Here is a 17,425-nt window from a genome sequence, read left to right as displayed (position 1 = left end):
CCATGCTTCACCCTGCTACTCTCAGCCCAGGTTGTCTGGCCAGCCTGTTATCTGTAGAGGCTCTCTGACCTGAACTTCTGAAATGTTTCCACCCAACTCACTAAATTCCCACTGGGGGACGCTGCCACACCACCCCCAAGCTTCAAAAAACCGCCCACGGCCTTTGTGATGCACATCAGGCAAACCCATGCTTTGCTGCCCTACCTTTCTCTCTTGAACCCAGATGAGCCACTGCAAGAAGGAAAACACAACACAAACATAGTTCAGAAACAACAGTAACTCAATCGCTGGGCACATCAACTAAAATCCTACTCTTGTAAGCCTTATTAAATCTAAATCTTCTGGTGGGGAATCCTGATGGATCCACCACTGAAACCCGGAGACATTCGTAATTATATCTTGTCCTCACACTATCCCTGTCCAAAAAGACCTAACTCTCCTGATTCCTTTCTTTTTCTTCTGTCCAACCCAGAAGTCCCACCTACTCTCCCAGTGATTGGCTCCTTTATTCATTAGGAGATGGTTCTCAAGAAGTCACCTGAGTATGTGACTCATTTTTCTTTCATAGCTCCTCCCAGGAAAGCAGAATTACCATCAAAATACAAGCAACCCTAGGACTCTCCACAACAACTATCCTTAATTTCTATTTGAAATACATTTTTCTCCTTAAGAAACCAATCCATTGCTTCAAGGTAAAAGATATCACTGGTTCTTCAGCTCTGCTGGGCTCTAATAAATTCTCATATCCTGTTTACCTTTAGAACCTTAGAGAGAACTGGAGGTTCGCTTATCAACTACTTTGTGAAAATGTTCCTGTATTGAAGCATATTCTACATTCTTTTATTTAGAAGAATACTATATACGTTTAGAAAAAAAAAAGACCAATAAGATAAGGTTCTATTCTTACAACACTCAATTAAGAAATCACATGGCAGGGTAACTTACCAATCAAACGTTAGAAACATTATGATCCTTGGGTAACATGTATCAAATTTCCATTCTGCAAGTTTACCTTCAAGCCTGTTGATATCCGAAATTCTTCCTCAGGTGGCCTATAACTGGTAGTTAAGGTTGATTTGCATTCATAGATGTCATGAACAGAAATTAGAGTACCTTCGTATGATGTTACTGGGAAAATATATGGCTCCTCAAAGTTGCAGCTAAGCAGTTTCTAAGTCCCAAACTAGATCACTGTATACCTTGAGGTATTGGTCAGCATTTCCATTTGGGCTCCTGTCAGGTTGTTCTTCTAACATCTTAAGACTCCAGAAGGGCAGAAACATCTGTGAATGTCCAGATTAACCTATTTGTTTGTGTTCCATGTAGTACTATGTCTCATTACCTCATGTCATCCAAAAGATCCAAAGAAAGCAATTTGTTTTTATTTTGTTTCAATTTACTTCTTGGAAGAAGCTAAGTGATTCCTGCCAAATTTTTCATATATTGGGAATTTAACTGAGAATTTGGCCATACATTTTATGTGTAATTCATATGTTAAAAAGAAAATAAAAAGTGTGTACAAATAAACTATTACTAATTTACTTAGTACATATAGCAGAAATGTCTAATACAAAAAGTTAATACATATGAGATCCTTTATAAATATGAACTCTGCAGTACTGTACCAGCATGTTAGATTCCATAATATGCTTAGTTACATTGGAAAATGTATCATAATTCTCACATGTGTCATGTTTAATTTATTTCATTGATAGAGGGATTTTTATGATTGATCATCTTTTCAATTACCTAAAATACCAACTGTTGCATAAATAATTATATATATATATATATATACTAAAAATTTTATTATAAATATGATCAGATTGTCACACTTTATCCAACAGTGGTATCCATCATTGAATGAATAGAAGAAAAGTATGGAAAAGGAAACCCAAATCTTTATATAAAGTCTGCTTCTTATGAACACAAAGCAGCACATTTTTCTTTTCTGTAAAGAATCAGAAAGACTTAAACTTTGAACATTTTATTTTCTTTATAAATATTGAAGAATTTGTATGCATGGTTTAAGGAAAACATTTTGAGATATATATTACTTATACACATCTAGATCTCCTGGCTTAGTTCAGTATAAGTCAAAGAACATACCAAAAATTCAGAGGCAAACATACTTACTCTCTTAAATATTTATTTAGAGTTTATCCAACAAAGGTCCACTAGTTTTCCTAAATAACAAGACATTAGGAATTAATTCATGTTTATGTTAACCAAGTTCTAGAACTTAGTAAAGGAATAGTAACAATTGATATAGGAAATTATAAATTTTAAGTTAGTTTTCTGCCTTAGTAATTTTCAATTTTTTTTAAATTTTATATTATTTTTCCTATGAACTGGAATGAACAACCTAAGTAGCCCTTTCTCTCCACTGATGCATATGGCTATAGCCTTGAAACATTTAAACATTTGTTGTAGTCAGTAGAAGCCACAACCAGGAAAAATGGGTGCACTGCCCACATAGTATCTGAACAAGGTATAGTGGAGCCCTTCTCTGGGGCTCTGTTCTTTGCTGGTGACAATGGGTCAGAGAAACAGGTTGTGCCAGCATCATCCTGTTGGCAAAACAACTTGCCCAAGAAATAATCCAACCCTGTTGGATCTCATTCAGCATGCCATCTCCACCTTTGACTATGGAGAGAACAACCAAAGAGACTTGTATAGAAGGCCTTGTCACAGGCTTGTGTTCCCCCTTGTGCTATGTCACCCAGGTGAGATAGGAGCAGGAAGAACCTACAGAGCTGAAAGAGCTGTTGCACTGTGGAGTCTACGTGTCTTAGGATGCCTGCCCCACAAAAAGCACAGGAAAGTTCCAAAGATTCTGAGCAAGAAGGTGCTGAGAAATTAACACAGATTTAGCTATATTAATTTTTACAACTGCAAGACACTTTTTAAAAATTAAGTTATCAATATAAATATCTTTAAAATAAGGTAATTCTTTCTGCTGGAGAGAATTTTGCCATCTGTGCTATATAAAGAAACAACATGCAGTTAAAACATACCAAGGAAATAGGGCTGTTTAAGGTGACTTAAATAAAAGTTAAGACTGCCCTCCCAAAGACTCAAGCAGCTAAAAGAGTAAGGTGCAGATATTTGCAGCCTACTAATAGACAGAAGCAGCTGTCCCCTGTTGTTGAATTAGGGAAGGCTGAAAGAAGCTGAGGAGAAGCTGTAGGAGGGCCAGCAGTCTCAATTAATCTGGATCCTGAGATCTCTCAAACACTGGACCACCAAACAGACATACACCAGCTAATATGAGGTCCCCAACACACATACAGTAGAGGACTTCCGGTTCTGTGTTCATTCAGAGAAAGCGGACCTAACCTTCAAAAGACTGGAGGCCCCAGGGAATTTAGAGGTCAGGTGGGGGAGAGGCGTGGGGGCATCCACATGCAGACGGGTGGGGAGGAGATATTGGATGTGGAACAGTCGAAGGATTGATCAGGAGAGGGGGAATAAAATATGGAGTGTAAAAAATAAATTAAAATTTTTTTAAAAAAATCTTAGTTTATTTATTTGTTTGTTTATTTTTGTAGTTGAAAATCTGTGACTCTGGGACAGTATTATTTTCATGTCACCCCACTGCCCCTGACCCCCTGCTCCTCTACTTTTTGGTTCTGAGTTTCACTCATTTAGAGAACTAAAGCAAGTGTGATCATGTAGCAATAGTGTTTCATAACCCAGTTCTAAGGAAACATGAAAAAAGATCTATTCACATCTGATTAGGAATCAATTACAGACTAAAGGAACAGTACAAGAGCACCACCAAAGACTACGCTGATGCACCAATAATTTTTACACGGTGAATTACAGATGTATGTATGAATGGTTGCTTACAGGAGCACAGAATGTTTAAGTCATTTGTCCTTTTGATCTTAGAGAGGAATTTTAATCAAGCTACGTGGCTGCTCTAGGAAAGGTCTGTTTGATCTGGCATATCACATATCTTATCACATTCCCTCTGGCATGAATACTGGTGCCATTAGTATGTACTTTTCAGTTAAAAATAGCTTGTAGAAGGAAGTAGCTATGTTTGAAAGTGATATCTAAGTGAAGGACACACAAAGTGATGAATCAGAGAAAGATTTGACAAGATAAGATAGGATATGCTCAACTCTCATGGAAACAGGTCATGAAAAGGGACCTATCATGACTGCTGTCCGAAAGACCCAACAAACTGCTAAAAGAGTCAGAACAGATATTTGCACTCAACCAGTGGACAGAAGCTGCTGACCTCTGTGGTTGAATTAGGGGGAAGCTGAAAGAAGCTGAGGAGGAGGCCATCCTGTAGGAGGACCAGCAATCTCAATTAACCTGAACCCCTGAGTTCTTTCAGACACTGGATCACTGACCAGGCAGTGTACACCACCTGGTATGAGGCCCCCAACACATACACAACAGAGGACTGCCGAGTCTGGGTTCAGTCAGAAATATGTAGCTAACCCTTCAGAGACTGGAGGCCCCAGGGAGTTTAGAGGTCTGGTAGAGTGGGGTTGGGGGTATCCTTGTGGAGACAGGAGGACAGGGAGGAGGTATAGGATGTGGAACAATCAGAGGGTGGGCTGGGAGGGGAATAAAATCTGGAGTGTAAAAAAAAAATTAAAAGTAATAATAAAAGGAAAAAAGAGAGAGAGAATCAGAGGAAAAGTCAGCCAGTTGGGAGTCACTGCAGTGAGTGCAATACAGTAGAGCTGAGTTCATTTGTGAGGTAATGCAATTCAGAGCAAGTCAGGAGAGGCAGCTGAAGCCAGAGATTAAGAAAGAGCCAGGAGATTACAAAAAATTGCAAGTTTTTGGTAGTCATCAGAGAAATTCAGTGAGAAGCTGAGAGAACTCAGATTGAATTAGTCAGTTTGGAGAGGAGTTTGATCCAGAAGAGCTGAGCTGAACCACAGAGCCAGAGTTTAGAAAGAAATAGAATGGGTGAGCTTACTCAACAGTAAGCCTCTGAGACAGCAACTATATCAGGCAAATAAAAGTCACTTTTACAGATCTTGTTCCTTCTCACAATATAAAAGCAAAGGTGACTTGGTTATATAATGGTTAAATCATATCTATGGGCAGAAATTATTTTGGGCTTTTAATATTAAACATTTCAAATTTGTACTTACTTTTTTGTGTCTCATACATAACTATAAAAATATACTACACATGGACATCTTAATTAGACTTTGCTAGTTTGTAGAAAAAAATCTGCACATTGTTTACAAATTAAGAGTTTACATTAAGTAGTAACTTAAATAACATTTATATTCCTCTTTTTTAATATTATAGATCTATTTTTATCATGTGGGCAGTATTGGAAATAAAATTAAACTTAATTATAATTGTATATACTTTAAGAAAAGTTTCTTAATCTTAAAAAAATTATATTTTCTACTTTTTTCTTACCATTCATGAGAAAGAAGTTTTATTTATATGATTTATAAAATATAATCTTTATAAACATGCCATAGTATGCAAGCAATTTTCCTTTGAATTTCAGGTTTAATAGTAATAAGATATCAATGATATAAGTAAATATTCTAAAAGACAATAATTAGTGGTATTTGAAGGTTGTTTTACTGCAGCATGTTAAGTATTTCCACTCACATAAAATTGCTTGCTCCCATTTAAAACCTTTTCTTTTTCCTTTAGCATATCCCTTTTAGCAATAATATTGCATATGCATGACATTTTTATGGTCTCCTTCATGGAAATTGATGAAGTATATATCTGAAATGGATAAGTGTCCTGAAATGAAGCAGTTTAAATTATTATGTTTAGAAAAATAAGTGAACAGGGATCCTTACTTCCTTTTATGCCAACTGAAGTTTAAAAGCCCTAAATTTTGAGTTTGGTTTATACAAGTGTACTTCACAGCATATACAAGCATAGTCATTACTGTAAGAATACATTTTGAAGAACAACTTTTGGAAAATAATGATGGAGAAAAGGAAGAATGGCAGGTGGATAAGACAACTGTCTGGCACCATAATGCTATTTTTATAAGCAGTATAAATAAAAAATGCAGTCAGCATTTGCTTGTTTTTTTGGTTTTTTTTTTTTGACACATTTCCAAGAGCAGATTAGACTAAGTTTCTTGCACTGAATAAATGAATTAGAATAGGATGTGAAATGCCTTAGAAGACATCGACTGGCTGTCATGCCTCTTGCAGACTGAAAAGAGGCGGGGAGCAAAGTACATTTTTACTGAAGCTTACTTTTTAAATCCTTTGTTCCATTTCTAATATTACTTACTGTTTTACTTCTGCACTTTAGATTACCACTAGACTCTGAGCATTTTAGGTAGTCATTTTGTCCCATTGGAGAGCTAAAGGATTGCTATGTATTTATTGCGTTTCTCAGGTGTCAAACCGGTAGCAGAGGGGGGTTTTGCCCATATTTAGTCATCAAACTGCAGTCCTGAATCTTTGTGTAACATAACTCCTCCTGAACTTCAAATCTTTGGAATGGAACAAAGAGGTTGTTCACACAAATCTAAAGTATTACCAAGTCTAAAGTTTACCAAACATGAGGGTGTTCCAAAACCTTTTTTTCTTCCTGTAGAGAGGTAAGGAACCTTTCTCTTAAATCCAATAGATTAAGAACCAAAAATCCAGAAACTGTAGCTCTCAGGGAAGGAAGTGAAAGGGAATGTTCTGTCAGTTGATATGTTGGTTTAAATAACAAAAGCCCCCGTGGGAGTATATGTTTGACTCTTTGGTGTCCAACTGATAAGACAGATTGAAACGGATTCTCTTTCTTGGTCAGTGTGTCTCTGACAGGTGGACTTCGGGTTTTTTAAAGACCCCTCTGATACTCAAATCTCTCTCTCTTTGCCTAGTGGTTGTGGGTCAAGAAAATGTGAGGTCTCATGTACTTCTTCATTCTTCCATCATGTGATCTAATAATTTTTGAAATTGAAAATTAACATGGAGTTGCCTTGGCCAATGTGTTTTATCACAGCAATAGAAATATAACTAAGATAGCAAAACAGTTGACTCTACAAGCATAGCGTATGAAGGAAAAAGACCTACAGATGGCATGACATCAAACTACCAAGCCTTGGGAAGAGACTTAAAAGAATGAAGAAGTAATCTATAGTGTGGAAGAAAATAATTTAAAATCATATATCTGAGGATATTTTTATGTAATATTGTTTATTCAGTCAAAATCCTTTATACCCCAGGGTGTCCTGGTGTCTGTAATGTAGTTAATCTGATCCCAATCTTGGAAAAATTTTCTAGTCATTTTGCCAGCTTTAAGCAATATAATATTACTATGTTTGGCTTGATATATAGATATCAAGGAGATGCCAAGGCAACTCCTTCAAAGGTAAGAGTTTAATTTGGCTTATGATTTCATTAGGTTAGATCACATGATGGCAGAGTGAAGAAATACATGACATATATCATATATATACACACACACATATATATACATATATATATGTATATATATATATACATGTATATATATATATATATATATATAGAGAGAGAGAGAGAGAGGGAGAGATCAAGCCAGACATAGTAATATATATATATATATATGTATATATACATATATATATATAAACTTAATTACAAGTAAGAAAAATTAGAAGTACAGATTTCTAAAATAAATTGAGCAAACAGAACAACATAACTGTACGAATAGGCTGCATTAAGGAGTGTTTAAATGTCACTAGCCAGCAAGGAAACACAAAAAGCTGCAGTAAACCATGACCTTATCAGGAAAATGTCTGTGACACAAGTAATGAGTGCTAGAAGCACTTCTTTGGTCTAGCTGAAAACCTCCCCACATCTGGCAAGTCACCGTTCTCCAAAGCAGACTTGAGTTGGATGTCCCATGGGAAGCTGGTAGGAGAACAGAAGAGTAGAAAGTATATCCGGGTCCTTGCTGTGTACTCTGCCAGTGTGGAAAAAAATAAAATAAAAAAGAACCCTGCTGCTCTATCAGAGTGAATGTCAACAAATATAGCTACTATTGAAAACAGCATGCATGTTCTTGGAAAACTTAAAAATTGGGATGGAGCAGCATATCTCTGGTTAAGGGCACTGGTTGCTGCATGAGAGGACATTGAGTCAATTCCCAACAGCTACAAACTGATCATAACTGTCTATAATTCCAGGTTCAGGGATCTGGTGCCCACATCTGGCCTCCACAGGCACCATGCAGTAAATACATCTGTGCATGTAAAATAAGCTAAAAAAATATCTTTAAAATTAAAAATAGAACTTCAGTATGATCTCATGGTCCCATTGCTAAGTCTGTATTGAATAAATTAGTATGACAAATGCAAATCTGCCCTGTTATGTTCATTTTATCCATGCTCACTATGTACAGTGTATAGATTCATTCCCAAGTGCCCAATAAGAGATGGATAATATATGGTACATATACATGATGGAATTCTCCTGAGCCCTTAACAGTAAAAAGAGGAAAAGTTCTTTAACATTTAGTAACACAAAGTAACTACGTGAAGTGAAAATTATCAGTTAGAAAGATAGTTGCCACATGAATCTTATATATATTTGAAATCTTAGAAGGCAATGTCTTAGATTCAGTGTAGACTGGTAGTTTCAAAATTCTAGGTGATTTGGGAATGATGGGAGAGATGCTGATGAAAGGATTTGAAATTTCAGTACAAAGGAAAAATTCAAGACTTCATTTTACAAAATAGTCATTATAAAAAGTGACCACACTTCCTCCCACTCCTCTTAAGAAAAAGGCAGGTTTCCCATGGATATCAAACAACCCTGACATATCAAGTTACAATAAGACCTCCAGTCTTATTAAAGCTAGACAAAGAAATGCAGTAGGAAAAAGAGGCCCTAAGACAGCCACAGAATCAGAGACAGCCCCTGCTCCTGCTCTTAGGAGTCTCTCAAGAAAACCAAGCTGCACAACTATAACATATGTGCAGAGGGCCTAGGTCAGTCCTATGCACGCTCCTTGGATGTTAGTCCAGCCTCTGTTAGCTTCTGTGGGTTAGTTTATGGACCCAGTTTAGTTGATTCTATGGGTTTTCTTGTGGTGTCTTTGATCCCTCTGGCTCTTAACAATCCTTCCCTCTCCTTCTCCATAGAATTCCTCAAGCTCCACTTAATGTTTGGCTGTGAGTCTCCACATCCATTTCCATCAACTGCAGAATGAAACCTCTGTCTTGATCACTGGCTAGGCATCAATTTATGAATATAGCAGAATATCATTAGGAATCATTTCATTGACATTTTTTTCCAATTCACATTTGGTGCTATCCTAGGTTTAGAGACAATCCAGGCTCTGGTTCCTGGCCCTCCAGGCAGTATCAGGTGAAGTGGAAATTTGTGGTTTCTTTAGAGACTCAGTTGTGTTATGTGATGTTTTTCTGGTAACTGTCTTATGAGAGGATGTTTTGCTGAGAACAGACATATGGTGTTTCTCAGAAAGCTGGCTGGAAAAGGGGCATGGGATGTTTTCCAGAACAAGTGATGTTTGTATAGGGTATAAATACAACCCAACAGACAGTGGACAACAGTGTGGCATTTATTTACCTTGCCATTCTTTGCTGGTCTTCACTGGGCTTTGCTGACACCAGTGTCATTGACGATGCTGTGGCATTGGTTTTCCTTGTCTTCTTAACTAATCATAGTTTGTTGTAACATTGTAAAGAGAAATGCACATTAGAAATTCTTGTGATATTCCAGAAGTTTCCATGGACTCAGGTTGATTGGAAGAGCCTTGTAGTTTCTTCTGTATCAAACTGTCATTGCTGATTGGTGAATGGTGTTTGAGAGTGGATCAAATTACTGTTGCTGATTCCTGTGAACTGAGCTGCTGACAATGAAGATTGAAATCACTTCCCAAAAAACTAGTTCTAAATAGACCCACATCCCTCTTTGCCCTATTAACATTTCCTTTTCATTACCTTTGTTGGATTATGGGCTAAAAGGGAGGTTAAAGCATTTAAGAGCTCTTATTAAAGAAGGTTTTGAAAAATATAAGCCTACAGTCAGGGCTGGGCTCCTAGGTTGCATTGGCCTTAAGCTGGACTAAATGTAGGTTATCCTATACTTACATATACCTACAAGCAGTTTTTAAATATATTATTTAGAACATGAGTTTTGAATTTTTCATTGATATAAGTGAAAATTTAATTTATTTATAAGTTTTATTTTTGGTATCTACAGAAATTAAATATAAATCACAATTACAATTTTTATATACTTTTACTTTATTTGATTATAGTATAATTAAGATTATTCTTCTTTGTTCTCCTTACTCTAAAGCCTCCTGTATATGCCTATTTTATATTTCAAATTCATAACCTTTTGTTACTGTTATTGTTTGCATATATGTTTACAGATATACACATATATTCCAAAATATAAACCACTCATTCTATATAACATATGTTTTTAACAACTGACCATTTGGTATTGTGTAACACATTCATTCAATCTCTTGCCTGAGGAAGACTATTTCTATCCAACTCTCTTCATTCCTCAGTTGCCTATGGTTTTTCCTTAGCTTTGAGGTCTCCTGAGATTTTTTTTTCCTTGTTTACTTTAGTGTTTTCATTGGTATTATCCTTTTTGAGTTGCTGTTTGAGGATTCATGTTAGTGAGGATTTATAAGTTTATAATGTGTGGCTGTGAGCCTCTTTATTTATTCTCATTTTCTCCAGGAGGGCGTTTCTCTGATGATGGATTAATAGATTAGATGATCTATGAGTATATAAAAATGATATTAGGAATATATGTATTGATATGTTCCTTTAGCAGAACAGTCATATTTGGTTTTAACTTATGTTGCTGGCATATATCTAGTCTCAGGTTCTTGATCAACTAAGCAGTATTTGATACAGGTTCCATCTTGTGAAGTGGGGCTACAGTCAAATAGGATGTTGGTTGGTTACTCACACAGACTTTGTGCCACCATTGCACTAACATATCTTGCAGGCAGGAAACAATTGTATGTCAGAGGGTTTGAAGTAGTTTGGTGTTTACCTTTCTCTTTTCATAATGTTTAACATTCCTGTCTTGCACCAAAGATGATAACAGATAAGGGTAAATGTTCTCTGTAGGCACCAGCTCAACTTCTCTATGTTCAATGAGTTGTCAGCTGCAGTGGGAACTGCCATTACATCTGTGCTGTAACAAACAAAGGGAGAAATGGAAAGAAATATTTGACAACTAGGCAGTAAGCAGATCTTTGAAGTAAATATATATTATGTTCCAAAAAAGAATATTTGTTTACTTAGAAAAGAAAATTGAACACAATGGAACATTTGTCCTTGTTTCATGTTGGAGATTCTTTTGGGTATGTTGCCCAGGAATGGTATAGCTGGGTCCACAGGTAATACTATGTCCAATTTTCTGAGGAACCACCAGACTGATTTCCAGAGTGGTTGTACCAGCTTACAGTCCCACCAACAATAGAGGAATGTCCCTCTTCACATCGTCGCCAGCATCTGCTGTCACCAGGGTTTTTTATCCTAGCCATTCTAACTGTTGTGAGGTGGAATCTCAGGGTTGTTTTCATTTTCATTTTCCTGGTGACTAAGGATGTTGAACATTTCTTTAGGTGCTTCTCAGCTATTCAATATTCCTTAGTTGAAAATTCTTTGTTTATCTCTGTATCCCATTTTTAACAGGGTTATTTGATTTCTGGATTCTAATTTCTTGAATTATATATATATATATATATATATATATGATAATAGCCCTCTGTCATATGTAGGATTGGTAAATAACTTTTTCCAATCTGTTGGTTACAGTTTTGTCCAATTGATAGTGTCCTTTGCCTTACAAAAGCTTTGTAATTTTATGAGGTCTTATTTGTTGATTATTGATCTTAGAGTGTAAGCCCTTGGTATTCTGTTTTAGTGTATCTGTCTTTATGTGGAGGTCCTTGATCCACTTGGAGTTGAGCTTTGTACAAGGAGATAAGAATGGGTCGGTTTGCATTTTTCTACATGTTGACCACCAGTTGAATCAGCACCTTTTGTTAAAAATGCTGTATTTTTTCCACTAGATGGTTTTAGCTCTTTTGTCAAAGATTAAGTGCCCATAGGTATGTGGGTTCATTTCTAGGTCTTCAATTCTATTCCATTTATCTACCTGCTTGTCTCTGTGCCAATACCCTACAGCTTTTATCACTATTGCTCTGTAATACAGCTTGCCGCCAGGGATTGTGATTCTCCCAGAAGTTCTTTTGTTGTTGAAAATAGTTTTGCTCTATTATATTCATAGCAACCTTATTTAAAATAGCCCAAAGCTGGAAAAAACCCAGATGTCCTTCAACAGAGGAATGGATACAGAAAATGTGGTACATTCACACAATGGAGTACTACTACTCAGGTATTAAAAATGATGAATTCATGAAATTCTTAGGCAAATGGATGGATCTAGAAAATATCATCCTGAGTGAGGTGATCCAATCACAAAAGAACACACATGGTATGCATTCACTGATAAGTTGATATTAGCCCCAAAGAACCAAATACCCAAGATACAATTCACAGACCACCTGAAGCTCAAGAAGGAAGACCAAAGTGTGGGTGGTTCAGTCTTTCTTAGAAAGCAGAACAAAATACTCACGGGAGCTAATATAGAAACAAAGTGTAGACTGAAGTAAAGTCCATCCAGAGACAGTAACACCTGGGGATTCATCCCATATATATTCCCCAAACCCCGACACTATTGTAGATGCCAATGTCACATCCCCTCTCAGTCCATCCAAAGCTGTAGATGATGATCAATACAAAATTGAACAAATTTTTCAGATTACAGAAAATAAGAGATTTGTGGTACTTAGCTCTAAGTGAGGCTTCTATACCCCACAACTTTCACTATGGCTGAATGATAATTTAGTAAGAGGGTGCACAGTGTTGAAACATGTGTTATAGTAGCCATTTGCAATGAAACAGCCTTTTCTGGATAAGAAAACCAGAGGTTTTCACTCCTCCAGCCATCATCAGTTATATATTCTTTCATAGATAGTAGTGGAACATCACAACTTCTTCTAGGATCCATCCTATGAAATTTGCTAACTTAATCTTGTGTGGGTTTTAGCATGCCTTCATAACTGTTGTGAGTTTATGTGTACAATGGATATATCATATTCAGTATATACTATATGTACCCACTGAGCCCTAAAATATATGAAGAGAAATCATACTCATTGTCATAACTATATAAATAATGCTAGTAGCTGAGTATGTTGAAACAATCTTTTTAATAGTGTATTAGAAAGATGCTTTAAAACATTAAGCTTGACCTGGATCCTTTTGTCCTTTTCAGCCATTGAGCATGCTCCACTTTACTCTGTAATTAACTCTACCTATTTATGAAAAAATAAGGTATCTTATGACATTATAATGGATGGGAAAGGCAGGATTTGTGCCATGAGGACAATGTACAGTATTTTTAATCAGAGGGATAAAAAGTTCTTACAGGAAAACAAAGGCATTTGAAGACTTAAAAAACATTGGAGGAAATAATTTTGCTTTGAAAGTTTAATAGTGTGTGTGTGATTAAGAGGAATGGAATCATTCACTAGAAAAGGAAAAGATGAGAAAAGAAATTATGTTCGATTAATAATGGTTGTATTTTTATCAGTACAAAAAGATGCAATGAATTTTTAGAGCCCTGTCTTAAATAGACCCAGCCCATCCCATCTCTAAGATATGCATCTTTGCGTCGTGGGACATATCCTACAGTTAAACACATCAGTCCATGCTCCTCAGTACCACTGCTATAAAGTTCCACATGGTTCCCATCAACTGAATAAACTTAGTGGATTTTAATATTCAAATATTATTTATGATGTATCTCAGTAGACTTTAATATTTAAATATTTTCCAAGAAGGTACCTGTAGCATAAATCACACCATCACTAATTATTTATGACATTTCTGCTTTTCAATATTGTAAGATTATTGCTTAACTGTGGTTTTTAATGAAGATATGCTTTCAATATCTTTTTCTAGAAGAGTGTAGTTATTTAAACAAAGCTTTGATAAACTGTTTTTGCTTACAAAGTAAATTAAATTCAATTAATTCAAACTTAATACTTTCATATAAATGGATGCTACTAATAAAACAAACAATTCATTATGACTGCCTTTCTCATTTAGTCTTCTCCTATTTCTTGAAACAGGGTCTCATATTCCTTGGTTAATCTCAAACTATGCATGTAATGGAAGATGATGTTCAATTCCTGATGACCTGCATCTTTTTTCCAAGTGTGGCCATTGCATGTTTGTTCTACAATGCTGACAATTAATTAATGTCTTTTTTTTTTTTTTTGGTTTTTTATTTTTTTGGTTTTTTTTCAAGACAGGGTTTCTCTGTATAGCCTTGGCTGTACTGGAACTCACTCTGTAGACCAGGCTGGCCTCGAACTCAGAAATCCACATGCTTCTGCTTCCCAAGTGCTGGGATTAAAGGCGTGAGCCACCACCGCCCGGCAATTAATTACTCTCTTACTGTAACTTCATTCTTATGTTAAAAAATTGCAAATAATAAAGTTTTGAAATTTTAGTGTTAGAAATTTTTCTGTGAAATATACATTAAATGTAAGCATTATTTCTTTATTGGAGATTTCATAAATATCTACATATATTAATACTTATATAGGAATAAGTACTTATAAACTCTTAGTTTAGATCATACTTTCTCTATTAATATAATATGCAATTTAAATTTAAGTACATAAATAGGATGTATACTGTTCTATATAGTCAAGTATTAGTTTTATTACTTCATTACTTTCTTCTCTGATTCCATATTCTCAAATCCTATAACATTTACTGATGTATTCTTTATTTCCTGATGACAAAACTTCACCTGGTTATGTTGTATTTCTAACTAAGGTGATGCCTGCATTAGAACATAGAGTAAACATGAAAATTCACTCAAAACTATATTTTATTAAATATAATTTAAAATTTTGCTCTCATTCTGAAATAAAATATGGCTTTGATACTCATTTATAAAATAAAATCTTTGTTCCCACCAAATTTTGTTTCTTTCATATATTCACATACTCCAATAGAGAGTTAAATGTATCTAAGAATTTCCTATTAGTCAGGCTCACAAACCAGAGTAAAGACTAAGCATTATTTAAGATTTTCACAACTGCCGCATAGACTGAAACAGATTAATTGATATTTTACAACAACCAGATCTATTGTTGAATGTTATCATGGTACCTTCATTACTGATTATCAATTTTGCCCTTATGAATGTTTTTGGATATATTATCTATACCTGTACACACACACACACACACACACACACACATATGTGGGAGTTGGGGATGAGTATACCATGATATAGCTATGACAATCAGAGGACAACTGGGTTCTGGAGATTGAGGTCAGGTTGATTGGTTTTCATAGTAAGCACTTTATCCCACTGAGCTACCTCAAAAGCCCTACATTATCCACTCTTAGAAAATAATATTTCAATTTCCCTCAATTTACCTATTTATAAGTTATTTGTAAATACTCTAACTCATGTCATTTTTTTAAGTTCTAGGTGAAAATCCACTTCAGATTTTTCATTTTATTTTTACTGTGAAATTGAGAGGATAATTCAGGTGCTCAAATGTACGCCACCACCTTGATGCAAAGGTAAATGAACCTCTAATTGGAACCTCCTGGTTTACAAGCTTTTCCCATTTAACACATCATCAGACATGGGTGACTTTTGAAGCATTGAAATTGGAAGCTGTGATTCAAGTCATCCTTAGTGTCTAATGTTCATCTATGAAATTTAATAGTGTGGAACTCCAGTATAGGCAAAGTGACAATATTTGGACTGACTTTTTAAAACAAATAGTACCATTTTGCCCTCTACCAGGAAAAAAAAAAATTACCTCTGATAAGAGCTTCCAGACAAAGGGCTTACTATTAAAAAGAAAATGAAGTTGGATGAATCCAAATATGTATACAAGGCCAACAACCTTTGACTTTTAAAACACATGTTACGTTGTTACTGAAGCAATGTCACAGAAAAAAAAAATGGGTGCAAGAAAACTGAATCAGCATGAAATAAGAAATTGTGAGGGTTATTGAACACCATTCATTTTCTTGGAAATAGGACAAGGTTATTTAGCACAGGTGTCCCGGTAACTGTGATGCATTTGTAGAATTAGTCATGTTCAATGGTCCTCAAACTTGCTCTGCCACCTGTATGTGAAATGGCCCAGCATCAATGCAGTGAGTGACACTGGATGAGAAACATATACTGTAGAATTAAGCTCAAAATGTATTTGTGCTTAAATTGCCTTATTTTGTTAAATAAAACTTTGCTTCACTGCACTATTTTTTTCTGGAAAAAAAATGTTACATAAATAAAAGGGACTGAAAAATAAGAACACAATATCACGCTCTCATCCAAGTAAGGGACAGATAATGCTTAAAAATCAAGAGAGTTTTGCAGATCCCAATATCCAGCAGAAGGGAGATTTCTGCTGTTAAAAGTGCATCTGCTGTTCAAAACTGCTCTTGCACTGAGAGACAGCTTGTCCATTAATCTGATGCACAGTTCCAAAGGTCTTGTGCTAGTCAATTACTTGTGACACTCATGAGAGTGTCCCAATGGTTCCAGTCATTGATCAAATGGCTAATGATTCATGGAACATATACAATATTTTTAAAACATGATATTTATCAAAATCTCTGTACTTAATGCCTCCATTTGAGAGAATGTAAATATCAGATGTCTGTTGCTGTTGAGAGCATACTTTAGTATTCACATGATGTAAAATATTTTCTTACTTATCTTACTCAAAAATGTGCAAGATGGCCATAACATTATTAATATTTAACTCAACTTTTTCTAAGTTCCTGATTTCCAAAGGAGAATTTCTGAAATCACTACAGTTTAAAGCTAGAGAATAGATATTTTTGATTAAACTCTTAAAAATCAACTAAAATTGGAGCTACATATTATAAACCATGATATACATTTGTCCTAAAACAAATTAATATATGTGGAGTATTCTTATGTCAAATACTTATGAGATTTAAAAACTATTACTTTTCAATAAATTATTTTGTCTTAGTTAAGCTAAATCTTTAAAAAAATGACTTTGATTAATATTTAACACAAATTAAATGAGTACTTTATGTTGATGTGTCATAAAAACATAAGTGATTACAAGAAATATTTTAATTCAAAAGGTCATTTTAGTAGCACAAGCAGATATATAAATTATTATGTGTAGACTTCCTAGTAAAAAACACAGAGATACATTCCACACATGATTTTTTTTTTATTTTTTAGCAATTTAATACATGCACATACTTTGATTAAGTCTACCACATTTCTCCATTAAGGAGTGCTCATTGTTCCAGTGGTACATAATTGTTCAGAACTGTGTGGAAGTCCTGGACATTTTTTCTTTCTTTCTTTTTTACTTTTTACTTTTT

This window comes from Mastomys coucha, unplaced genomic scaffold (genome assembly GCF_008632895.1).
Source record: "Mastomys coucha isolate ucsf_1 unplaced genomic scaffold, UCSF_Mcou_1 pScaffold1, whole genome shotgun sequence".
In the NCBI taxonomy this organism is placed as follows: Eukaryota; Metazoa; Chordata; class Mammalia; order Rodentia; family Muridae; genus Mastomys; species Mastomys coucha.
This window is presented reverse-complemented; position numbering follows the sequence as displayed.